General features: G+C 54.5%; 1 protein-coding gene across 2 annotated transcripts in view; it reads right to left on the bottom strand.

The window, feature by feature from the left end:
* Positions 1–23,557: 23,557 nt before the first annotated feature.
* Positions 23,558–25,531, bottom strand: part of SPMIP7 (sperm microtubule inner protein 7) — a 63,283-nt gene continuing 61,309 nt past the window's right edge. Inside the window, exon 12 of one of the 2 annotated variants that reach the window (XR_012014374.1) lies at positions 23,558–24,969. The gene's annotated coding sequence lies outside the window, so the exon portion shown is untranslated. The remainder of the gene's footprint in view (positions 24,970–25,531) is intronic. The other variant, XR_012014375.1, reaches the window with a different exon arrangement.

A 25,531-nucleotide genomic window follows, 5' to 3' on the forward strand; every position in this document is an offset into this window, starting at 1 on the left:
AAACGCCTTGGCCCATGCTGGTCCCCCTGGGCCTGTCCTCTCAGCAGGTCGTGTGGGACTCCCCCGAGCCCTGGCACGGAGAGCGGGGCCCACGTCATCTTCGGAGAGAGCCCCGCCTGGACTTCGGCAGCTCCAGAGGGAGGCAGGCGGAGGCTGGTGCTGTGGGCAACCCCGGTGGGAAGCTGGCGGCTGGCGGTGGCCTCTAGACCAGGCAGGTGGCCTGGCGGGGGGAGCGAGGCCGCGGCCGGTGTCGGACACCCCTCTCGCTACTCACTGCCCATCACGAGGGCTCACTCGCAACTGGGAAGTTCTCTTCTCCAAGACGGTGACTCCCTCCCAGCTCCAGGAGGATCAAGGGCCCCTAGCATTGCCCGGGAAATGTCTGGGTCTTTTCCAGGCTGGACCAATAACACCCGATCACATTCGCCTGGGCTTTCCAGGTGCCAGCTCCTCGGGTCCTCGGGAGCTCTGGGAGACCTTGCTGAGAGGCCCGAGTCTCCCCGCTGTTAGTGAGGGAGCACAGCCCCAGGGCTCTCCTGGCCTTGACCAACCTCTTGTCCTGCTCACCACGTCGTGCCTGTGTCTTCCCAGACGTCAGTAGGTCTTCTCCGCACATAAAATCCCCCCCAGTTCCCCAGCGTGGGGTCTGTTGAGTGCTCAGGGTGCTGTGCAGTGCAGTGGGTGGGAGCCTGGGGTGGGGACTGAGAGGTGCTGTGGGTCTTCCCCGGGAGGAGGCCCTCGCTCATAGTTCTGTTCCCGGTTTGCACCTTGACCGAACAGCGCCCCATCAACGCCGTCGCCAACCAGCACCGGATGGTTCATAGATGTCACAGCTGATCTCGTGTCCCGTCCTGATTCATGCACCACAGCTCCCTCCTGAGCACCGGCTCCATGCACGCACATGTGCCAGGTTGTGCCTTCAGCTCCACAGCAGCCCTCGCAGCGTGGGGGACACCGGCGTCCCCACTTTATGCATAAGCCCCAACGCAGGGGCAGAGTGCTCCCCAGTGCATGCAGCAGCCAGCTTGCCCAGAGGCCACAGCGAGCGCGGGTCCCACTGACCTTCGGAGACACAAGGGGATGGAAGACTTCGGGAGAAGCCACCTCTTGCTCTTGGGGAGGAAGTTGTTTGTTCAATGGTACAACCGTCATCTGCGGGTGGGGACAGGGTTCCCTGCCTCTGCCCTCCGTCTGCCCCAGCTGGCTCTGGGCTCCGGCCACGCAGCAGTGGGACTGAGACACAGCCATCACGCCTCGAAGTATCAGCTCATGCTTATCGAGGATGTACTATTTTCCTGGACCATGTTCTTTTTTTTCCAGGATGCGTATCCTTGCTGCTTCCATTCCATGGACCGGGAAACCAAGACTTTCAAGGGATAAAAATCACGTTCCAGGGCAAATGGCCTGAAACTGGTAGAGCTGAGATGCAGGCCATGCAGCCAATGCATCAGAGACACGAGAGGTCAAGAAAGAAAGAGGCAGCGATTGTCTTAAAGGTAGCGAGGTTGGGGCGTCCGGGGGGCTCAGTGGGTTAAGGGTCTGCCTTTGGCCCAGGTCACGACCCCAGAGGCCCAGGACTGAGCCCCAAGTCGGGAGTCAGGCTGCCTGCTCGGCGGGAAGGCTGCTCCCCCCCTGCCCCTCCCACCTCTCTGCTGTCTCTGTCTCTGTCTCTCAAATAAAAACCCTTTAAAAACAGAAAAAAGCTAGCCAGGTAAACAGGACTTGTTGTCCCCAGGACCAGTCTGAGCGCCACCAGCACGTGGGCTTGGCAGAGGAAGCAGCTTTATGAAAGCTGTCACGCAGGACAGAGGCAAACGGTCGGCCTGTGGGCGCAGGGCACCGCCTCCCAGGGAAGAGCGGGTGCCCTGGGGCCGGTGCCCCTGCCCAGCGTGGCTCCCGTGGCCGGAGCTCTGCAGACCCTGGGGCAGAACGGTGGCTGTGAGCGTCAGGCACGTGTGTAGAGGGCGAACCGAGTTAAAGGCTGAACCAAGGAGGCCTAGGGGCGGGAGGCAAGGTGCCCGGGCGAGCTGTCTGTGGTCCGGGGCTCGGGCATCGGGCAGTCGGCGAGAGGCTGGGAGCAGCGGGTGCCCGTCACCCCCTTTTGCCCCTCCCAAGGGGGGCACTGGGGGCTGGTCTCTGACACGGGCCCAAGGGGAGGGTGACATGACCCCAGTCTTGTTCCCAGGGCGCGGCCGGGACAGAAGGGGCGCCCGCCCATCCGTTGCCGTCGGGTCAGCGACACAGGTGAGTCGGGAGGAGCTGCGTCGAGCTAAGTGGAGAGCGAAGCCGACAGGGCCGGTGGCTCCCCGGCGGCGGCGCTCAGGTCCCTGAGCGAGTCCCCGGGCTGCTGTCGCCCTGCATGAGCTGTTGCGCCGGGCCCTCTCGGAGCCTGATGCCACCACCGCCTTGCAGCAGCCCCGGATTCAGCTGCATTTTGATAATGTCCACCGCGCGGCTTGAGTGCAGACGTGGCGGGTCGGGTGCGAGCACTGCAGGGGCCACCCGTCCTCGCGTGTCCCCGGCAGGTGTGCCAACCATAGGAAGGCACCTTGCCTGAAAGGGTAGAGGTAGAGGTTGCATTTTTTTTTTTTTTTTTAAGTAGGTCCCCGGCCAGCATGGAGCCCAACCTGGGGCTTGAACTCATGACCCTGAGCCCCAGGCCCGAGCTGAAATCAAGAGTCGGACACGTGATCCATGGAACCACCCAGCTGCCCCTAAAAGGATGGAGTATTTCAAAGGCGTCGTCATCAGTACAAGCGGTTGACCGGCTATTGGTGCGGCCCCGCCAGGGACGGCTGGCCCCGGGGGCGCCCTGAAGGTCTCGGCCAGGGAGTCTTCGAATGCCTTCGGGCGTCAGCCCCCTGTCCTTGTAGACCCCACTCCTCCCAGATTTCAAGAAGCCTCTCTCTCCACCACCGTCGGAAGGGACGTGGTCGTTCTTATCACGGCTACACATTCCCCATCAGGCCGTGAGGCTTTACCAGCGGATGGTCCCTGTTCTTTTTCCCTCTTAAGAGATTATAGACGCAGATACAATTAGTATTAGTACGAATCTTCAGAACAGGATGAAAACTTCTAAAACCTCTTATTCAAAATTGTGGCATTTGAATAGTTTTTGAGCTACCAAACGGAATTTATTTAGGCTAGTTTAAAGGCTAATTGATACAATTTCAATTTCAAATTGAAACACTACTTATAATGCGTTGTCATTCATCCTAATGGGTGTTAATGTTGAGACATAATTTGAGACTCTTTGAATAAGAGCATCATTAACCCCGTTATTGCTGATCAATGTACCGAGGTGTTCAAACACGGATGCCCGTCCGGTGTGATTGGACGGACGCACAGTCTGGTATCTCCAGCCCCGAGAATGTCTAGGAGGAGAAGGACTTTGGGGTCTAATTGTCGGACGCCAAGGAAATAAGAAAGCACATGAAGTGCCTGGCGTCACGCCTGGAATGCAAAAAGCCCCCAATAAACAGCTTCCGTTTCTTAAAGTTCAGTCGCTGTTTTCCAAACATTATTTTCCTTTTCCCACTGGATCTAGAATATATGTGACACCGAGTGCCTTAGGACACTCCCTATCTGCAACTGCCACGACCTATAGAATTTCCTACAGGCGCCCACCGGGCTTACCCAGCAGAGCATCCATCCTGCCTGCAACCCCACAAAGCAGGGATTGTGATGCCTTTTTACACAGGAGGACAATGAGATTGATTCTGGGGTTTTGTTTTAGGATTTTATTTATTATTTATTTATTAGAGGGGGAGAAAGAGAGAGGAGGAGCAGAGGGAGAGGGACAAGCAGACTCCATGCTGAGGACAAAGCCCGATGCGGGGTTGATCTCACGGCCCTGAGATCATGACCTGAGCCGGAATCAAGCGTCGGATGCTTAGCTGACCGAGCCACCCAGGCGCCCTGTGGTTTCCAACTGAAATATGTTTTTTTTTTTTAAGTTTATTTATTCATGAGAGACACACACACACAGAGAGGCAGAGACACAGGCAGAGGGAGAAGCAGGCTCCATGCAGGGAGCTCGAGGCAGGACTCGATCCCAGGACCCCAGGGTCACACCTTGAGCCAAAGGCAGACGCTCAACCGCCGAGCCACCCAGGCGCCCCTCCACGCAGCACTTGGATACTGAAGTTTGAAGATGCTAAAAAGTCCCCAAATTCACACGAGGCGCCTATTAAGTGGCGGAGCTGAAAAACCATCTGACCCTCGGCCCGTGCTCTCCGCAGTTCCAACCTGGCACCTGGGAGGATTCCGGGGGACGCGGGGGCCGATTTCGGCCTCTGGTCAACGTGCATGACGTTGCCTGGTTTTCAGAAGAGAAAGGTGCTCTGTGGGACAACCGCTTCCCACTTCCCTTTACCTCAGGCGTCCTTCACTCGAGGGGCCCAGAGCCCCCCACTGTGACCATTTCCCTGAATTGCCTCCCCACGGCTTCCTCACTGTCCTCAGGGTCATGGGTAGGTCCCGCCTCTGCCCTCAACTGTCCTGGGCAAAATGCTACAGGGTGCCCGAGGGCTCTGCTGTCAGGGTTCATCCGTCCTGGGCTGGCATTTTCAAGTGTCCCGTGACGGCAAAGGCTGTGGGGGGAGGGTACCTAGAGGCCCCCTCTGGGCCTTCTCCTGGAGGAGGGAGGTGGCCCGCGTCAGTGCCTCCCAGCGGGAGCTAGCCCAGCCTGGCTTCAACCCCCGTGGAACCGAGGTCTTTTGAGGGCGGCGCACACCCCTCAGCTCCCAGCCCCGGGCGGATGCTCGGGGAAAGGCGGGTGTCAGGTACCGCGTCTCTGCCCCACGCTGGCCGACAGGGGGGCGCAGAAACACGAGTATGAACGAATCAAGCTGGAAGAGAATTACTACGTCCTCAACGTTTCGTTCTGGGCGAGCACCAGGCGGTAGGCCTTGGGGGCACGTCCTCACAGGGAACCCCGTGAAGTCGGGGGCAAGGTTGGTAAAACCACCTTGAGTGCGAGGAAACCGGCGTGCACATAAGTGAGCTGACTTCCTCCATGTCTCGTGGCCTGCAGGTGATGGGTCTGGGCCGGGGCCTCCGTCTGGCGGCTCCGCGGTAGATCAAGGACAGCGTAAGGAAGGGGGAACGCCAGCGAGGGCTGCGCGGAGGAGGCAGCGTTTATTAGAACTTTAACGCCTGAGTGAGAACTTGCCCAGGAATAAGAACAGAAGAAAATTCCCAGCTGAAGAAAGAGCATGGCCCAAGGCCCGAAGGTCAAGGTCATCTCATGGGTTGGGAACCTCGTGTGGTGTTACTCAAGCGAACTTCCTGGTGAGGGTGGGGCAGTGGGACAGGGAACTAAGCGGAAGTGGCGACGCTGATATGGGGGTCAGGTCACAGAGGCCCCCGTGGGCTCTGGGGACACTGGGGAGCTGGTCCTGCCGACCGTGGAGGTCCGTGAGGAGGGGGAGACCTCAGGAGCCACTGACCAAACGTGCACGGAGGAAGGTCCCCGTGGTACAAGCACAGGGCTCCGTGACCGCCGGGGCGGCAGGATGAGGACGTTGAGGCAGCTCTGGAGAGGAGAGCATTGACTGGTCAGGCATATTTCGGGGAAAAATGATCAGAACCTGGTGAACCAGTGCATGGGTGTGCGTGCTGGGGACACATGGGGTGCCCTGGTCTACACAGCCTGGGTGTGTGAGCTGGGGACACATTAGGGTGGCCTGGTCTACACAGCCTGGGTGTGCATACTGGGGTCAGACTAGGGTGCCTGGTCTGCATGGCCTGGGTGTGCGTGCTGGGGTCAGACTAGGGTGCCCTGGTCTGCACAGCCTGGGTGTGTGTGCTGGGGACATGCTAAGGTGCCCTGGTCTGCACGGCCTGGGTGTGCGTGCTGGGGTCAGACTAGGGTGCCCTGGTCTACACGGCACAAGTGTGCATGCCAGGGGTCACAGTAGGGTGCCTGGGTCTACATGCTGCAGGTGTGTGTGCCAGAGGTCACACTAGGGTTCCCTGGTCTACACTGCGTGGGTATGTGTGCTGGAGTCACACTAGGGTGCCCTGGTCTACAGAGCCTGGGTGTGCATGATGGGGTCACACTGGGGTGCCCGGGTCTACACGGTACACAGCAGAACCCGACTAAGTCCCACCCAGAGGCTGCCAGTTAGCCCAGCTCCAAAGTCAGAGGTCACAGGCCGGAGCAGGGCCCTGGGATCCGGCGGCTGAGGGAGGAGGCGGGCACCCGAGACCCTGTCACCCCGACTCCCTTGGGGAGGGCTGCGGGCTGTGAGGACAACAGATGCAGGGCTGCCGGGGTGGGAGGTGCCAGCAGGGGTCAGAGGTGGGGGCTTGAGCCCTCAGGTCGAAGCCCCGACCTCCCCCAGACCCAGCAGGGGCCCCTCCTGCAGGGTGCACAGCAGGCTCTCAGACCGGGGACGGGTGGGAGGGACCAAGGGTGTGGAGCAGGAGTATGATCCGTCGGCGACACAGCAGCCACCTGCAGGCCCCCCCACCTGCAGGACTGCCCTCACCTGCAGGCCCCCCACCTGTATGCCTCCCCACGTGCAGGCCCCCCACCTGCAGGCCCATCCCCACTGCAGGCCTCCCCCACCTGCACACCTGCCCCCACCTGCAGGACCACCCCGTCCTGAACTCCTACGCTCCGACCCCCCCCCCCCCATCTAGAAGAAAGCACATCTTTGGGAGAGATCATCTGCTCGGAACAGCGTACACAGGGCGCTCCCGGGATGGGGGGCCTGGCTACCGGCCGCGATGTGGAGCACCCTGCAGGCCCCGCAAGCTCCAGAGTCGGGGGCCTGGGGGAGTCACGGGGTCCGAGCGCTCACGTGGGGCATAGACTCAAGGCCATGTGCACACTAGGAACCCGCAGGCAGGGATCTGGGGTCGTGGAGCCGCCCTGGCAGGTCCTCGCTGTGACCTTGGGGCCCAGCTTCTCAAGTCCAAGCACCCACGTCCTCAGAAATGTCAGCAAATACTTCTGCGGCAGGTCCTGCCCCCCTAGCCTCGGAGTCGGTCAGTCGGGTTCTGGAAAGTTCCACAGGCTGTAGGCTGAGCAACAGGAGTCGAGAACTAACTGGCAGGAAACCCGAAAGGCAATCACGTGTCAACACGAGCTCCTTCCCTGCAGCTCCGGGTCCGGCACCCACCGGCCCAGGCTGCTCTTGCGCCGACCCCCGACGGCAAGTGAGCTAGGACCTGGCCCTGGGGCCTGATGCCTCCGAGGAACTGGGCCAGAGCCCTCCCAGCCAGAGGAGGTGTTGGGGCACCGGTGTGCCTGGGTGCCAGGCTTCGGGAAGCCCTGAGACCCCCGAGTCCTGGACATTTTTCCGGACCTCGGGGTGCTTGCACGGTGCTGCACCCCAGGGCCCTTCAGTGACCCCCGCTCTCACAGGGCATTATTGGGCTTTGCGGGGGGGGGGGGGCTCGGGGAGGGCAGGAACCTGGGAGCCCCCCGGCCTCCGTGGCTCCGCAGCAGCGGCAACAGCACCCGAGGAACGGGCCTCCGAGCCGCCGCCGAGCCCGGGCCGTGCCCCTGGGTGCCGGCGGCTGAGCGGCTGCCGAGGACTCCGCGGATGGGGGTCAAGGCCGCGCGGGGCTCCCGCCAGGCCCCCTCTGCCCCTCCCACCACTCGCACTTCTCTCAAATGAATGGATAGGGTCTTCAGTGAAGGGAGGGAGGGAGGGAGGGGGAGGGAGGGGGAGGGGCCGGGGCCTGCTATAGTCGGAAACCCGAGGGCGGGCTGGGCCCCCCGGCAGCCTTTCCGCGGGGGAACAAGTCAGCAGCCAGGACCTGGGAGGAGGACGCCAGGGCTCGGGCGGGCGGGGGACAGGTCGGGCCGGGACCTGGGGCGGGCGGCAATGTCCCCGATGAACGATGCAGCGATTTGAGAGGTGGGCATTTGCACGTGGGTGCACGTGGAGCATGTGTCTCCCGCAGGCGATGCACAAGCGGGGTGCACGGGCGACCGTGGCCTGCCCTCTAAGGGCGCTCGCGGCCCTGCTGCCGGCGGCGTCCGCCCACGGCAAATGCCCGTGACCCACGCGGGTCGCTGTCTGACGGCTGATGGAACAATCTGGCAAAGCCTGGAAGCCAGACTTGAAGGGCGAGTCCGGGAAGCCGAGGCTTTGGGAGCCAAGACCCCGGAGCCCGGCTCCGGCCGCCCTGGGTTCAAGTCCCGGCCCAGCCACGGCTTTGCCGTGAGCCCTCCGAGTGTGGCCCCTCGTTCCCTACACTAGGGTCTCCGCAGCTGTGAAACCGGGTGCTGACAGCTCCATGTGTGTGCCAGTGCACGCGCGTGTGAGCACATGCGTGAGTCATTTCACGTGGGGCACCTGCAACCAGGGGGGCACAGAGCCAGGGGCTCCGACGTCATTAGCCGTTACTGTGACGGCAGCTGCACTTGGACGCATGCATGACCTGAGCCCAAATTCCTCATCCACAGGGGACGTCGGGGCATTTCCACCCCGCGAACGCCCATTGCAGCTGCCAGGATGCGGCCGAGCTGTCCCTTCGGGCTCGTGGCCGGGCCGCTGGGACAGAGACCGCCGTCTAGGGTTTCAGGGCTCCTGCCTCTCTGCTCCCCTCCCACCCTCCAGCTGAGGACCCATCTGCACGAGCACAGGCACATCCGCAAATAAGATCACACCTGAGGTTTCAAGTGACGGAGTGACTCGCAGGGGAGGTGGCCACTCGGCCGAAGGCGCCATCGCCCAAGGGACGACTGTAATTCGGCCACACTGGGCACGCCGGTCCCGAGAGGTCGCGCCCCTGGGGCCCCCGGGGCCCCCGCGGTCTGGGCCCGCGCCGCTGGGGACGCCGAAGGAGGGGACTGGTGCGACCACCTCGGAGCCCCGGGGGCCCGGCCTCCCCGCCCGGGGCAGGGGGTTTCCGGCGGGACCCTTGGGCAATCCCCCGGCTCTTCCCCAAACGGTCACAGGGCCGCCGCGGACACAGGACGCCGGGCCTGCCCGGAGCGCGTCCCCGGAGGAAATGTGACAGCCGGAGCTACTGGATAAAGGGAACTGCTGGGCTGGCCTTGTCCAGAAATTTCCTGTCGGGTGTTTCACTTCACGTTTAGGAAAGGATTGAGGAACTCCTGGGAATCCAGTTAGCGAGGGCGACACTCGCAGAGAAGAACTTCTACCCCCATGGCTCCCCGGGCCTGAGGGCCGCGCGCCCGCCAGCCGGGCCGCCACCCCCACGCCCCCACCGGGAGGGCCACTTGGTCACGTCTGCGGCGATGCCTCCCCTGCCTGTCGCCCCGCACCGCCCCCTCCACACCGAGCCTGCCCAGAAGAAGGCAGGGAGCACGGGAAGTGGCCCCACAGCCCCGCGGCCTCAGCCCCGCAGCCCCACAGCCTCAGCCCTGCAGCCTACCCCCCGGCAGCCCTGCAGCCCGCACAGCCTCAGTCCCGTGGCCTCACAGCCTCAGCCCTGCAGCCTGCCCCCTGCAGTCCTGTAGCCAGCACAGCCTCAGCCCCGCAGCCTCAACCTTGCAGCCTCACAGCCTCAGCCCCACAGCCTCAGCCCTGCAGCCCGCCCCCCGCAGCCCATCCCGAAAGGTAGCTCGCTCCTCCCAGCACTTTCTGCCCAAAACCTTCCCTCCGGCAGCCGGGCTGGTGGAAATAAAACACCAGGCCCAGCCGGTGAAGAAAACACTGCTGTTAAAAGTATGCGTTACCACCGCACGCAGAGGAAAGCACCCAGCTTTCAAAGCAGGCACCTCCTGGGCCCTTGTCCACTGGCTTTAAAGAGCAGATTTTGGAAGACTGGACAGAGAGAGAGAGAGAGAGAGAGAGAGAAAAGAGCACGGGATTTTCTTTTCATTTCATGGGTCCTTAACCCATATTTAATGCAGACTCTGGATTTTAGACACAGCAAGTGTGCTTGTAATTATTTCAAACAGTTAAAAAAGCTAGTTAATGATGTTCAACATAAGTAATCATGTTAAATAGTAAAATTTAATTTCTTAAAAACTTAAATCCTCATATCTTCTGGAATGCATTGTACTGTAGGATGTCTGAGTAAATTAAATTCTCTCCCGCACACTAAAGCATCAATTTCCTTATGGTAATTATCTGCTAGATTGGATCTGTCAGAGGCAGGGAAGCAAGCCTGACATTATACCCTCTTTACAAAAAATGATTACAAAAAATTAAGACGAATGAGTAAAATTAAGGCCGCGGCTGGTAAGCCTCTATAAAGCTCTCATGGATCACTCTACATAAGATACCATTGTGCTGGGGACTAAGCTTTTAATGACTTGCCGTATAATCAGGGAGTCCATTAAAGGACAGGAGAGATAACCGATCACAAAGATAACAACCAGAAATGATTTTCCGCCAAGGAGAAGCAATTTATTATACAGCAAGACGCGTTTCTAACGGAAGTGTCTGGATAGAGGAGGCCCCTGCCGCGGTTGGCAGGATTCCCGTCCTGGAAGGTGGGACACAGGCGGCCTCTCCTGGGGTCCGGCGGGCTCCGCGTGGGCCCCCGGGGGCTCTGCGGGTGCGGAGGCTGGCACTCACCGGGTGCTGCAGAGCGTGCTGGCCTCCCGGGGCCCCCGGGGTCCGGTCCCCCCCTGCCGGGCCCTCGGGCATCGGGGGCTGCGGGTCGGCCGCCCAGAGCCTCCATCCTGGGCCCGCTGGCCCGGCCGCGTTGCGAGTCCACCGAGGGGCAGCGGGGCGTGTGAGAGCGCCGGGTGCAGCTGCCCGTCGTCAGGGCCACACGGTCGTCCAACTGCGAGGCTTGGGAGAGGCGACGTCCCCCAGGAACCCGACGGGAGCCGCCGGACTAACGCACGGTGCACAACGTGGCAGGCAAGGCCCTGAGGCGGCCACCCCGGCGCCTCCGGCTGTCCCGGCCCGCAGACTGCTCCATGCTGTCGGGGGTGCCCCCGCCTGGCCGCGCCCCACGAGGCCCCCCTCCTCCGAGACCCGGCCCGCGGCTGGCTCCGCTCGCCTGCCGCCTGCTGCACCACTGTCCCAGGTCACCTAACGGGGCCTCAGCTCTCTGGTCTGTCCGATGACCCCGTCGTGACAGTGACCTCTGAGGGCGGCGCAGGGCACAGGGCCCCTCCTGCGGGCTCGGAGGGGACGGCGGGTTGCCTGTCACTGTGTTCCCACCCTAAGTGCGTCGGGTGGCTGTCCGAGGACAGCGAGAAGGCTGCCACCCCCTTCTCCCCGGACGAGGGGAAGCCGGGCCGCGGGCCTTGCCATCAGCCTCAGGCCATCTGCGCCCTGCACGCCCCCGACGGTCTGGCCTGGCCTCTAGAGGGCAACGGGCGCTCCAAGGGGCCGAGGAGGGGCAGCGTCATGTCGGTGGCTCCTCGGCCAGGCTGGGACCCGGCTCACTTTCTTGGTCAGGAACGCCCGCGGCCGTTACCGAGGGACACGCGGGAGCCCCGGCGCCCCTCCAGGGCCCCGTGGCTGCCTCTAAGGACAGCGTCCTGCTTGCCGTCCGTCCGGGCCTCGCTGCCCCCGACCGGTGCCCCCTCACTCTGAAGCTGCCTCCCTTCGAGCTGGCGGGCCTGGCGCGCCCGGGGAACACGGGCTGAGCTCTGGTGATATCCCGTGAGAGCGCGGACGGCGGGGGCCCCCCCGGGTAGCCAGCCAGGGGGATGCACAGGGTATGTTTTCCTCTCTCCATTCATGCCCATACGCAGCCCCCCAGAGACGGGCACATGCTCAGACGAGCCCAGGTGCAGTCGGCAGCCAGGACCCGGTGCACCTGTCCGCCAGGTGTGTACTGAGCGACTGAGCGCGGCTCCTCCCACCGAACCCTGACCCCAAGGCATCTGCTCATTCCTCGCTGGCCTTCTCCCTCCTGTCTTCCTGATGCCAACATGGATCACTCCTCATCGCATAAGCTTTTTTTTTAGTTGTGGTAAAATATCCACAACGCAAAACTCACCATTGTGGGGTACGGTTCGGTGATGTTAAGTATATTCACAAAGTCGTGCGACTTCCAGAACTTTCCCATCCTGAGTCACAGAAGCTCTGTCCCTACTAAGCACCAGCTCCGCTGCCCCGGGCCCCCCAGCTCCGGGCGGCCACCCTTTACTTCTGTCTCTAGGACTCTGACTTCCCCACGGACCTCGTATGATGGAGTCACGCAGTATTTGTCCCTTAGTGACGGACTCCTTTTTTTTTTTTTAAGATTTTATTTATTTACTCATGAGAATACAGAGAGAGCAAGAGAGGCAGAGACCCAGGCAGAGGGAGACGCAGGCTCCATGCAGGGAGCTCGATGCAGGACTCGATTCCAGGACCCTGGGGTCACGCCCTGGGCTGAAGATGGCGCTGAACCGCTGGGCCACCCGGGCTGCCCAGACGAACTCCTTTCGCTTGGCGTATGGTCCACAAGGTCCCTCCATGTCGTTGCAGGTGTCAGAACGTGATGGCTTGTTAGGGTTGAACAATATTCCGATCCAGGTACACACCACATCTTGTTACCCATTCATCCTTGGGGAGACACACGGGCTGCTTCGCCTTTTAGGTTCTTATGAATACGGCCAGCACAAACGTGGCCGGACCGATACCTCTTCCAGGGCTGCTTCCAATTCTTCTGGATCTGGATCTGGAACTGGAATTGTTGGATCAAGTATTTAATATTTTGAGGAGCTGCTATACGGTTTCCCATAGCGGCCGTCCCATCTTAGATTCCTACCGTAAGGTGCAAGAGTTCTGATTTCTCCACATCCTCACCAACACTTGTTTTTTTATCTGTTTTTTTTTTTTAAATGTCTTTTGGGTTTTTTGATAGTAGTCATCCTAACGGACATCTGGAAACAAAACCCTTTAACAGGCTGGCGGCGCATACACAGCCCTCAGCTGTCCTGTAGTAAAGCTCCTAACAGAGAAGCACAAAACATGCTTCCAAGGGAACTCTGGGTTGATTCGGGATCTTCAGAAGAGATTTTGCCCGTGATGGGGAATCAAGGGAACGGGCTTCCAGCTGATGACCAGACAGGGACTCTTCTTTTGAGTTAAAATAGCAGAAACCAACTTCATGTGGAAGGATATGACAAATTATCCTACCTGAGCCACCCAGGATCTGGATGTAAGAACGTGACCCTCAGTGGCAGTAGGCATGCTTGCAGGACACAGCTGGCACCAGGTCATCAAATCCAATTTTCCCATTAGCATGCAGTGTCCAAAATCAAATGCATTATATTTTGGTCGACTTCCTCTCCAGACCAGCTCTCTCTGCCAGGCTCAGAGGGAAAACACTTCTATTTTAGTCTAAAATAAGCTAAAGCAGCAGCCCACCGCTGGGCAGATTTCCCACCCACCCTGCCCTGTGACTCTCCACCTGCAGACAGCCCATCCTTTACGTGTTTACACTTTTCTGAGCACCTTCAATGTGCAAACTTTGAACAGGTCAGTATGCAACTGTTGGTCAATCCACAGAAAATCTCCAAATGTCTGCATATATGGCCCTTGATCGGTGTTCTTTTTAGCCAGGTATGTCCCAGGCTCATTTCTATCTGGATGCAGCATAAAGGGGATTTTTTTCCTGGGGCATGGTGGGTTTTTAATAAGTGTTGCCTACGGTAGTAACAGATTGAGGTGAATGAATTTGCAATGTTTCCCACTCATCTTTGATGCCCTAGCAATCATGTGAGATAACATGGTGGAGGTGTAAATGGATACCACCTTCCATCTTTCCTATATATGAACTTTAGTTGACTTCCTCTTGATCTCAAGACCCATGACATCAGGACCTGAGTGGAAATCAAGAGTCGGACACTTAACCAACCGAGCCACCCGGGTGCTCCATGCACACACATCATTTTTTAGTAAACCTACTACAGAAGAGGGCTGGCCATGCAGCCTGCACCAGGCCGTCCCAACTGATGCTGCTGTTGCCCCCAACCCGCCAGCAGGCCACTGGGAAGGAAGAGGAGGAGGAGGCGGCACCCACAGGCTGGAGCTGGAACCTTACAAGGACTCACTGAAACCCTTGCCTGTGTGTCTGTTCTTGCTGTCTCTGATCTTGGTGCGGTGGGTGTCCTGGGGGAGCCAGAGCCCCTTCCTCAGGTAACTACACACACGTAGCCCAGGGATCAGAGACAGAGGAAGAACCGCGTGGGAGGGCCTCCATGGGTAGTATTGGACTGACTGGTACTTGAAAAACTGGAAGACAGTGCTACAGATGACAGCACAGTGGTCGTTGCCTCCCTTCCACCTCTAACTCTGGGGAGAAAATTTCCTTTAGAGCTCCTCCCGAGGGGACACGCACTAGAAGGGGGATCCTGAGAGTGGAGCTCACAAAGTGGGAGATGGACCAGTTGATTTTTGTGGAATGTGGTTCTACTCCTACAGTGCAACTCATCCTGAAGAAACTGCCACTTATTGTCAATATCGAACCCAAAGGTACAGATGTAGTGAAATGACGGGACACCTGTGCCCCAGTGTTCACAGCGGCAATGTCCACAATAAGAGGAGCTGCGATGTCCTTCGACAGATGAGTGGATAAAGAAGACGTGGTCTATATACAGTGGAATATTCCTCAGCTATCAGAAAGGAAGGGTGAACATCTACCATTTACATGGATGTGGAATGAACTGGAGGGTATTATGCTGAGTGAAACACATCAATTGGAGAAAGACAATTAAATGGTTTCAGTCGTATGTTGAATATAAGAAATAGTGAAAGGGACCATAAGTGAAGGAGGGGAAACTGAGTGGGGAAAAACCAGAGAGGGAGACAAACCATGAGAGAGTCCTGACTCTGGGAAACAAACAAAAGGTTGCAGAAAGGCTGTTGGATGGGTAAGTGGGGTCACCGAGTGATGGGCCTTAAGGGGGGCACGTGATGAGACGAGCCCTGGGTGTTATGTGTTGGCAAATTGAATTTAAATTAAAATTAAATTAAAAAATTAAAAAAAATAAGAATGATCAAAGAAAAATATCACGATTACTTAAAAAGACTGTTAAAACTTGCTTCTCCTTACCAGTTACCAATCTTTACATTTTTTCTGTACTTCGACCAAAAACACCTATTGCTGCAGATTTGCAATGCAGAGGCAGGTACAAGAATACGGCTGCCTTGTAGTAAGCCAGACACTAACAAGATCTGCAAAGCTTAAAACAACAAAACTCTACTAGATTTTTGGGGGGTTTGCAAAATGTAGTTATTTTTCATAAAGAGTGGGTTTTGTTAACATGGGAGGACTTTCTTTCTATAGTTTTAAAATGACTTAATAAGATTTTTTAAATTTGTCAGCTCTAACTCCTAATATAGTAAATGAATATCAGTGGTGGAAGTCACACGAACACATCCAGAACCTTAATCATTTTTGAGAGTGTCGCGGAGTCCTGAGACCACCGTTCTGGAGAATCGCCACCCCACATGATGGAGGAAGTCATCAGTTCCCATCTCCAGTCCAACCACGTATGTTCCTCCTTTGCTCCGGCTCCCATGTTGTCTGGAAGGTTCTCCATTCCCCATCCCCCCCCCCCTTAGTGGATTTCGTGGCATTATTCAGGGCTCAGCTCAGGTCATGAGCCCCAGGAAGCACCTTCTATTCTGTTCTCTGTTAGGGGTCCTTGGTTAGACCTGCTGCCCAGAAGCCCGTCTCACCTTATGCTGTTTCTCTCTGCAGCTGGAACACATCACACGCCCCGGGAACCTAGCTGCGTGGAGTGGGCCCCCAGCAGGCGCGTTAACTGAGTAACCAGCTGTGCCCTCGGGTCTCTGCTAAAGCCTGAGACGTACACGGGAGTGCGATTAGGGACAGAGATGGTGGATGTTCGTAATCCAGACTGGCGGAGCTTACTTCCAGAGAAGCGGGTGGAGGACAGTCATTTTCCCTGAAGTGGAGCAGAGTCAGAGGTCTCTGTTTGGAAGGAATCTGGCAGTTCCACCTCGACTTACTGTGAAATTTGAATTGTTGGGTGTTTTCAAAGAAGTGGTTTCTTCTCTCTCAGTCATATTTAAAATGATTGGTGCTTGATTAAATAGAGTCACAATAATTTGCAATCAGAGTTATCTATTGTCTGAGCCTGGCTGGAGGCAGCCAGAGGCCAAGGATTCTGAGGAAGCCCTGCCTTGACTAGAGTCCTCATTCCACTTGAGTTAGTGTGCTACCCTGAGCACCCGTCTGAATCCCAGTTCTTCATCTGTGAACTGTACAAAAGAATATATCCCGTGTAGGGTAGTAAAATGAAATATTACTTTGACCTGGCACACGGCGCATTAAAAAGGTTTTGGCTTTCTCACTTCCCTTCCCTTCTGTTGTCCAGCCCTCAGTGAAATTGCAAACTCTTAATTAGTGGGTTCGTCATCTGCTTGTGATGTTGTTTGCATCTTTACTTGGCAAATTCAGAGGAAGTCTACTAAAAGTATTCGAGAACCCTGAGAATCGGGTCCAAATCAGTGAGATCGTACTGGATACAAAAAGAAAATCTTCAAAAAATTAATTTTAGATCCTTTTCTATTTTCATTCCAGTTTTAACTCCATGGTTTCATCTTGTACCGTCTTTCCCAGCTGCCCTGACCTACAAGTGTCTTTCTTTCCTATGAGGCTATAAAATGTGTACAATCTACACTATACAAATTAGCCCTTAGTAGAAGAATTTGGCGTGTTCTGTGTCCCAGTAAAATGCATGTGCACATGGAGACTGCTCATAGTCCTGGTGAACCATCATCTATCCACCCATCTGTGTGTCTGTCCATCCATATGTTCATGCATCCATCCATCTATATGTTTATGCATTCATCCATCCATCCATCCGTCCATCCATCCATCCGTGTGTCCATCCATCCATCATCCATCCATCTACTCATCCACCCATCATCCATTCTTCCATTTATTTATTACACAGATATTTTCAAGTAGTACCTAATACATGGCTGGCTAGTTACAGGGCCCTGGTTGATACCAAGATAAATAAAACATGGTCCCAGACTTCAGGGAATAGGAAAGAAAAATACATAAATGGATCTTTTCACTACAAGGAGATAACTGCTATATTTTATATACATAACCAAAGTAAGGCAATATTATGAGTCACAGAAATAAGGGGACTTATTTGACAGCTATATCAAAGGGAGACAAAGTAGAATCCACATTGGAGGTAGGATGGCTCTCAGCATCTGGGTTTGGCACATGGGTGAGTCATGGTGTCACCAGCTCATCAGGATGGCTGGAGGTTGAGCAGGGTCAGAGGCCAGTGGCCCGCAGGTGCTGTTCAGGGTGGGAGAAGAGCAGCTTGTCACACGGGCAGCAGTACAGCTCAAGAGGGGAGCTATGAACTGTTTCAGAGGAGACTTATTTTTTTAAGATTTTTTTTATCCATGAGAGACACAGAGAGAAAGACAGGCAGAGACACAGGCAGAGGGAGAAGCAGGCTCCATGCAGGGAGCCCGATGTGGGACTCGATCCTGGGACTCCAGGATCATGCCCTGGGCTGAAGGCAGGCGCTAAACTGCTGGGCAACCCAGGGATCCCCAGAAGAGACTTATTTTTAATAAAAAGAACGTTATTGTGTGTCGAATGCTTCTAAAGTTCCTGGTATTTCTGTATGTTCTCTCTTTGAATGTCCTCAACAACCCAGAAATTTTCTAATATGAAATGTGAGCATCAAGGACAAAAAGTTCTTGCCATGAATCAAGGAAAATACCAGAACCTGTGCATCTTCCCAGCCTGTACTGAGGATGCATTTACTAGAAAATCAGAGAATTAGGAAGATAAAAAGTTCTGAATCAGGAGAAAGCTCCAACCAAGAGTAATAAGATACCCTGGTCCCACATTCAGTGGCCAGAGCCCAGGAAGGGCAGCAGTGGGAATTTGGTGTCCCCCCCCTACACAGGACAGTTTCTCCCCGCTTGGCCCCTGTGAAGCCCCTGCCCTGCTTCTCCCCATCACCCACTGCTTTCTTCTTAGGCAGGAAGTGAAAGTGAGCAACTCTCTCACATGCGGTGCTTCTGATGGAAAGGGCACCTCTCCGTGGGGCCTGTGAGAAAGGAAGGTGGCTAAAGCTTTTTCTGAAGAACAGAACCTTCCTTCAGGAGCCTAAGACTCCATGCACCCTCGAGGACAAACCATAAAAAAATTCAAAGGAACTAGGGTCAAACCACAGTCAACATGAACAACAGCACTCCCCACATTAGCTAACCTCACCTTTTAAGCAGAAGAGGGTGAGGGTTTTTCAAAGGTCCACGTACTTTGGAGAAATACCAGGAACTCTCACCTCCCTGGTATGATGATCTCCAGGTCTGAGCTCTTGGAGCCTTCTCCAGGGTCAGCCTGGAACCCCACACAGGGTATGGTTGTCCAGCCACCACTCTTGGGCATGGCACAGCCTCCTGCACCGGCCCTTACCAATGCCAGGTGCCAACTGGAGGGCTGGGGTGTCCTCCACTGCTCTGTGGAGCCAAGAGCTGACGTCAGTGCTCAAAAGATTGGAGCCCCCCAAACAGGCAGCGGCCAGACTTCCTTGGGTGATGTGGAGCCCTATCTGTGTCTGCTGAATGGAGTCACATCTGGTCACATCTGGGGGATGCTTCCACCAGACTGGCCCTTGGGAACATAGGGAGCAGGGCACAGCCCACACCTGCGATCCCACCACGCACCCTGACGGCTCGTCCTCCTCACACACTCCTTCAAGAAACGAGTTTGCTCTGTTCCCCTGAACCGTGACTTGCATCCAGATCGTTGGGGGCTACCCCTTCCCCACCCCCCAGGGTGTGTGGACATCACTCACCTGTCCCCTTGTTCTCAGAAAGCCTCCTTGAAAGTCCATAGTCCCAGCGTGTAGTTCACCGCTTTGTGTATGAGGCTGGCTCCAGAGAGGTCCTTTTTATTTCTCAACTGGTAAATTCATTATGAAATAATTCTTGGAGAGATACAGGCCACTGATTTTCTGCAATTTGCTACACCACACTTTAACTTGTGCTGAAAGCTGAGCCTTTTGGTCCTCTTGTTTAAGAAGTATATTAATATTTCTGTGACCTTTACTAGATGGCAGTTGAGATATATCCTTTTAAGTAACAAAACCAAGAAAATCAATGACTTAAAATACATATTACTGACCCTGGTTTGATGAACAAATTAGGAGAGATAAGCCTTTTTCCTAAAGGAAAGAAAAAGTCAAGAGGACTTGTAAAGTTCAAGTAGGATGATTATAGATACACGAATGGATGCATAGGTAGGTGGTCGATGGATAGATAGACAGACAAAGAGACGAACAGGTGACAGATGGAGAGATCGATTCCAATATTTTCAGACATGGGTTCAGATTCATCTTGTGATATGCTGTAGCACTTTGTATACCTTTAAGATCCATATTATATCTTAGGTAGTAAGATACTCACTTGAGTTTTTAAAGGATCGCACGTTTAGTCTATATCTGGATGACAATATAGGCGAGAGCAGAAGGCCGCCTGTGAGAACGCTGGGCAGGCCAGCTCTGAGCACGTCACCAGCCAGGAGGCCGAACGCCCTCCCATTTGCATCGGTGTTGGTCGTGGCGCTCAGTGCCCGGTAGGCCCAAACCTGCGCTCAGGACCTGGATTTCCTTTGAGCCATGAACCTCCTCCCTGGCGGCTCCCAGTTTTCTCCCACCGGGTCCATGTTGCGTGCAGAGCTCAGCGTAAGGCGGATAGAAGCCCCGAGAGCTGGGCCTGAGCAGAGGCCGCACCCCCAGAGTCGTGGTGAGCAGAGAGGAGACAAGGGCCAACGTTCCCTTAGAAACCAGTCCACGTGAAGCCACGACCTTGCCGTCTTGGTCTTGTGTTCCAGTTTGCGGCATCTCCAATTGCTCCCGGGTGCTCTCACAGCCACCTCAGGAAGGGCACACAGGACGCTTGGCTCAAAATGCCAAGGTCACTTAGTGGTCCTCTCAAGGAAGACTTGTTGCCTCTGTCGTCTTATGTGATTGAGCACAGACGAGCGGCCATGAGCCTCGGGGTGCTGGGGGTATTCACCCAACGTGCCAGTTTGGGTTTGGAGGCTCTGAGCTGCACAGGTTAGGTCGCAAGGTCCCAGGGCTCCCTCTTTCCCGCCTGTCTGGCTGGGTTTTCCCTTGACCTGCTTTGACCTGCCCTGAAGCTCACCATCCGTCCTGAAGACCAAGGGCTGCACTCGGAACTGGACCATCCCCACCCTCTGTGCAGATCCCCCGGACCAGGCTCTCTGCCAAGGACCCCGCGGCCCGGGCCGCCCTGTGCCTGCCCCTTCGCCCTGCCCAGTACATTGCCGAGCCCCCTGCGTCGTATCTCATGGCTTTGCCCACAAAAGTCACGTGGAACTGGTCTGCCAACGCTGCGAAAGTATTTACACTGACTCTCTACGGCTTTATGGCCAAAGTACAAATGCAAGGAAGTAAAGCTGTTTTCGTTTACAGTTCACAGGCTAGAACCAGTGGGGTTTGCCCTGGAAACCCACTCGGGGTGACTGCCTTGTGGGGGTGGCACTCAGGAAATGAGCCCTCTTCCTGTGCATCATGAACAGTGGGTACGGTGAACCGGGCAGCTCGACCTCTCAGCGTCGGTGTGCGCCAGCGCGTGAGGAACTAGGGTTGGGGGTGGGAAGTGCTCTGATGACGGTCCCTGTGAGGATGTTCAGAACCCACCATAATGAGCTTCGATAAAACCACAGTACAGCATCTGGATTCCATTTCGGCAGAAAGCCCGAGGATCTACTCGGGTACAGAGTCCGAAAAAAGTATCGAAGCTGTGGGGCCCAGAGCAGAACACTTGCCTTTTTACACAGGTTTGTCAAGAATTTCTTGTGCACCTCCTGGGTGCCTCCCTCCCGCCCACCTCACCGGTTAGCACTTGCACTCCCCTGCCCCAGTGTAATTAAATAATTCCCAGTTCCAGGAGGGGCATAAGCTGGGCGCACCAAGGTCTTTTCTGGTCACCATATATGACCAGTTCCCTGGATCATCCCTTAAACGTATCTGTGTGTGCGTGTGCGCAGGACACATCTCTCACCATAGCAAGTCATGTTTTTATTTTTTAATGCATATTTTTTTAACGCAGCGTCACGTTTTGGAGAAGCATCAGTCCGTTGCCTACGCTAAGGGTTTAAGCCGTGTGAGCCTAGGAGAGCCTCGGGCCCGGCGCGGCGACTCTGCGGCCTTGTTGACTCGGACCCCGCGGCCCACTGCCCCGCCGGGTGCTCGCCGCCGCTGGGCCCGGGGACGGGGTGCATCCCCGCACACGCTCGTCAGGTGCTAGCGGGCACCGTTGCACCTGGGCTTATGGTTATAAGCACAGCCCGACCTCCATGGCTCTGTCAGGCCGGGTCACTTGTTTTTCTGCAGAAGCTGAGGCTCGGAGCCGGGAAGCGGCGCCCGACCCGCGGGCCCATTCAGACCGGCTCTGAGGCACCTGCCGGCCGCCGAAGGGCCCGGGCTCCCGGCGGATTCCCTGAGCGGCTTCGGAGAAAGCACCACGTCCCACGTAGGCATTAAAAAAAAGAAAAAATTGATCCTGAAACTCACATATTTTCCTTAGTTAATTGCAGTTACTTGGCACTTGTCTTCTTTCCTCGGCGGTTTACACGTTGTCATGCAGAACTCCGTGATCCCCGGGGGTGAGAGCCCTCCAGGCTGCCCCGTGCTCTGTGGACGGAGTGGATCTAACTAGAAAATTCTCACTTATCAGAACATAGTCCCCAGGGGTCAGGTGATCCCTGCTGCTGCGGCATCATTGGCGCCTCCACCGCTGCACCTCCAGGCCGGGGATGACCCTTCACGCAGCCTCGCCACATCTTCACTCCTTGTCCGGCCTTGGGCTTTCCTCTGGCGCCGGCGCCCCACCGGGGCAGGAAGCGCTTGTGGGAACCACATTCAACACTTCTGATGAGGGAGGCCCGGGGGCCCAGTGGTTAGGGCTGCCTTTGGCTCAGGGCATGACCCTGGGGTCCCAGGATCAAGTCCCGCGTCGGGCTCTCCGCATGGAGCCTGCTGCTCCCTCTGCCTGTGTCTCTCCCTCCCTCTCTCCCTCTCTCTCCCCCTCTGTCCCTCTCTCTTTCTGTCTCTCTTTCTATGTCTCTCATGAATAAATTAAATCTTTAAAAACAAAAAAACACTTCTGATGAGATTGGTGACCTACCGATGTCCCCCAACAGTCAGGCATCTCCTACTATCATGAGGATCTTAAAGTGGAAACAGAAAAATCTGAATCTATGTGGAAAGGGGAAAAAGCAGGTAGAGAGCCAGAGGTTCTCAGACGGCACCGCGTACCAGAATGACTCAAGAGGCTTCAGAGGGTATCGGTTTTGAATGTGGAAGCCTGACTTGTGTTTGTAGCGCCTCTAAGTTCGTCTACTGGTTTAGTTCAGCCTTGAGTCTTTGGCAGGCATGGGAAATGGGAGCACTTTCCATTTTAGCATTTTCCACCTAGGGCACCTCTGTAATTTCACACCTATCTATATTACCAACCACTACATTTTAGAAAAGATGGAGGTGGGTGGCTGCATGATTCTCACTCTCAGACACCGGGAGGGGCCAGTGTTTCCTTGGTACTAAATTCATTAAAGAAAAAAAAATCTGATAGTTCAGGGATACAGACTCCTTGTAACTTTTTCAAATTTTCCAATTTTCAAGAAATATATGTCACCGTAAGTATAAAAATACGCAATTACTATTAACGTGTTTTGTATCTCCCCACCTTATTCTGTGTACACCCATTTAAAGTTAAAATAGGGTAACTAAATACACACCGCTATAAAATCTGCTTTTTACACTTACCGATAATTGCGTGCACATCTTTCCATGATCACAGAGACCTCTACTGTCCTTTCAATGCATGTATTGTATTTAGTATATTCATGTACTGCACTTTACTAAATTTTCTCTCAACGGGCATTAAGTAGTTTCTAATTTTTCTCTGTCATAAATTGCCAAACCTTCAATTTATATATATATATATATATAAACATTTGTTCACTGGTGTAAGTCTTTGCTGGACAAAATCCTAGAAGTGAAATTACCAAGTTTGAACCTTTGCCACCTGGAAATACTGCCGAATGCCCTCCAGAAAGGCGTTAGCAGTTGCAGGTCCTACTCACAGAAAACAAAGCTATGGATGTTTTCTTACCAGATCAGCAGGTGAACGTGATCCTACAGTCATGTCTCTAACACTCCCGAGGTGTCAAAATAGCATCTGTTCTTTAGCCATTTATATTTCTTATTTTTTGAGTGCATTTATTAGTATCGTTTGCCTTGTATCTATTGGTGTGATCTCCCCCCCCCATATCATGGACTGTTTGTATAGTGAGGAATATGAATTTTCATCTGCCGTATTTTGCCAACAGCTTTTCCTTAAAAATTTTTTTTGGTGGTATTTTTTAAGTTAAAGTAGCTATTTATTTTTCTTCATAATTTCTGGCTTCAATGACCTCTGGAAAAATTTTCCTCACCCAATAAGCCAATTCTCTTACATTTCCAGGTAACCTGCCTAAGGCTGTCAATTATCCATTTAAAGCTCTATGAGCAGTTTACTTTTGATTTATGGGGGAGACCTGGATGTATTTTTCTGTTTTGTTTCCAAACAGTTGTTTCAATATCATCTATTGAAACAAATCTATCCTGTACTCAGAGGCTTGACATAATTTCTTCTTATAAGATTTTGTTTATTTATTTGACAGAGAGATAGAGCCAGAGAACAGAAGTTGGGGGAGAGGCAGAGGCAGAGGGAGAGGCCGATGCCCCGCTGAGCAGGGAGCCCGACTCGGGGCTCAATCCCAGGACCCTGAGATCATGACCTGAGCCCAAGGCAGACACTTAACCTACTGAGCCACTCAGGCTCCTGTGACATAATTTCTTTATCTGCTTATTTCTAGATTTCCTCTTCTCCATCATGAGTATCATACTTTTCATATTATTGAGCTTGAACAATGTATTTACCATATTTCATTGTAATACCCTTATCTTCTAGAATAAGCTTGTTGGCATGCATTTTCTCTTATGGACGAACTCTATAAGACTTCCTATCACCATCTTCCTCTTCCACCTAAGTTCCATGGACACTGCTGAGGTCCTCTGTTCGGGCCACCCCTAGGGATAGATGAAATGAGACAGTAATGTTGTAGGGCAGCCCATGCTGTGGCGAGAAGAACAAAGGGCAAGTGGCTAATCCGAGGAGGGTGTGTTGGCTCCCAGTGCTTCAGAATGGCCCGACATCAGACTTCAGATCCTGATGAGCACATGCATACCCCTGAGGCTGTCGTCCTTGACTTTTACAATTTTCATTTGAACTGCTGACCAAGGAAACCTGAGTAACACAGCTGGCAGTCACAGGTAAAGGCCCGGGATTGCAACAGGCTGGCAGAAATTTCTATGTTGGCCTTGGAATCAAGGTCTGTGGTGAGCAGGATTTGCATTTTCCATTCACGGGAAACAGATCTGAGCTAGTTACAGTGCAAATGGACAGCCGCCATCTCTCTTCTGCTGGATGTGGCCTGAGGATGCTACAGGCAAAGCCAACATTCTTCCAGAAGCAGCTTCAAGGGTGCTCAGTGCTCGGGGAGGGGTCCAGTGAATCCTCACAGTAGAGGATGGAAATATTTTTCTTAGCCTGCAGAACGTGAAGATTAGGTGTGACTAGTGCTCTGCCATAGAAAAGCCCAGAATAATAAACAGGTGCCTCTGATTTTGAGCAGTAACGCCTCCTGACAAAGTGGTCTGCCAGAGATGTTTACCACAAAATGTAATCTCTGGCACCTGCATTAATATGCTTCCTGGACAGGCTAATCCTTCCCATTTGTGTTTGGGTGAGAATCTTCCAGAGATGAAGATTTTTGTGGTCTGATGACTTTTTTTTTTTTTAATAAAATTGCTTATTCTGAAAATAATTAGGCCACAAGATTGGGTTCAGGTGAAGCCATTCCTTTTCTGTGAAGGCAAGTCAGCTTCCCAGGATGAATGGACACGTGCCTTCTCGTTTCTTCTGGCAGGAAGGCAGCTCATGGAGATGGCCTAAAGAACCGACACCAGATCTATGGATGTCCACTGAGGCAGTGCCCAATCTACAAACAAAATTAGCTGATTTTGCCCTTCTGAAGGCATAAGTGGGGCTTGTACACATTGGCTTGAGGTTCTGTAGGACCATTATCTCATCTGGAACCTCTTGGAAGGAGAAAGCAGGAAGCACACACACACACACAAAATCTTGAGAAATACTTCTAAAAAGTCTAGGTACATAGAATTTTTTTTGTCTTTTTTCTGTTTGTTTTGTTTGTGAGTAGCTTAGTGAAGGTTATCTGGTGGGTAGAGAAATGGAGGCACAGTATCTAAATTTGGAAACCCTGGGTTCTAGCTCTAACCCTACTAGTTATTAGTATTTTGACCTGAAATAAATACCTCACTTCTCCTTGTGTCAGCCTGGCTGTTCATAAAGTAGCAAGGTATTTTTAAGGTGCCTGCTATGGGGTTGGAGGATCAAATGAGCTGAGGTTTGTGAAAGCACTCTGCGAACTCTGACGAGATCTATAGATACGAGTACACAAATAGAAATAAACGTTACGTGTGTACAAGTAAACCTACAGTTGTGTGGCCGGAGGGACCCCACACAGACTACATTCACTCTTG

This window comes from Canis lupus, chromosome 21 (assembly GCF_048164855.1).
Source record: "Canis lupus baileyi chromosome 21, mCanLup2.hap1, whole genome shotgun sequence".
Lineage (NCBI taxonomy): Eukaryota > Metazoa > Chordata > Mammalia > Carnivora > Canidae > Canis > Canis lupus.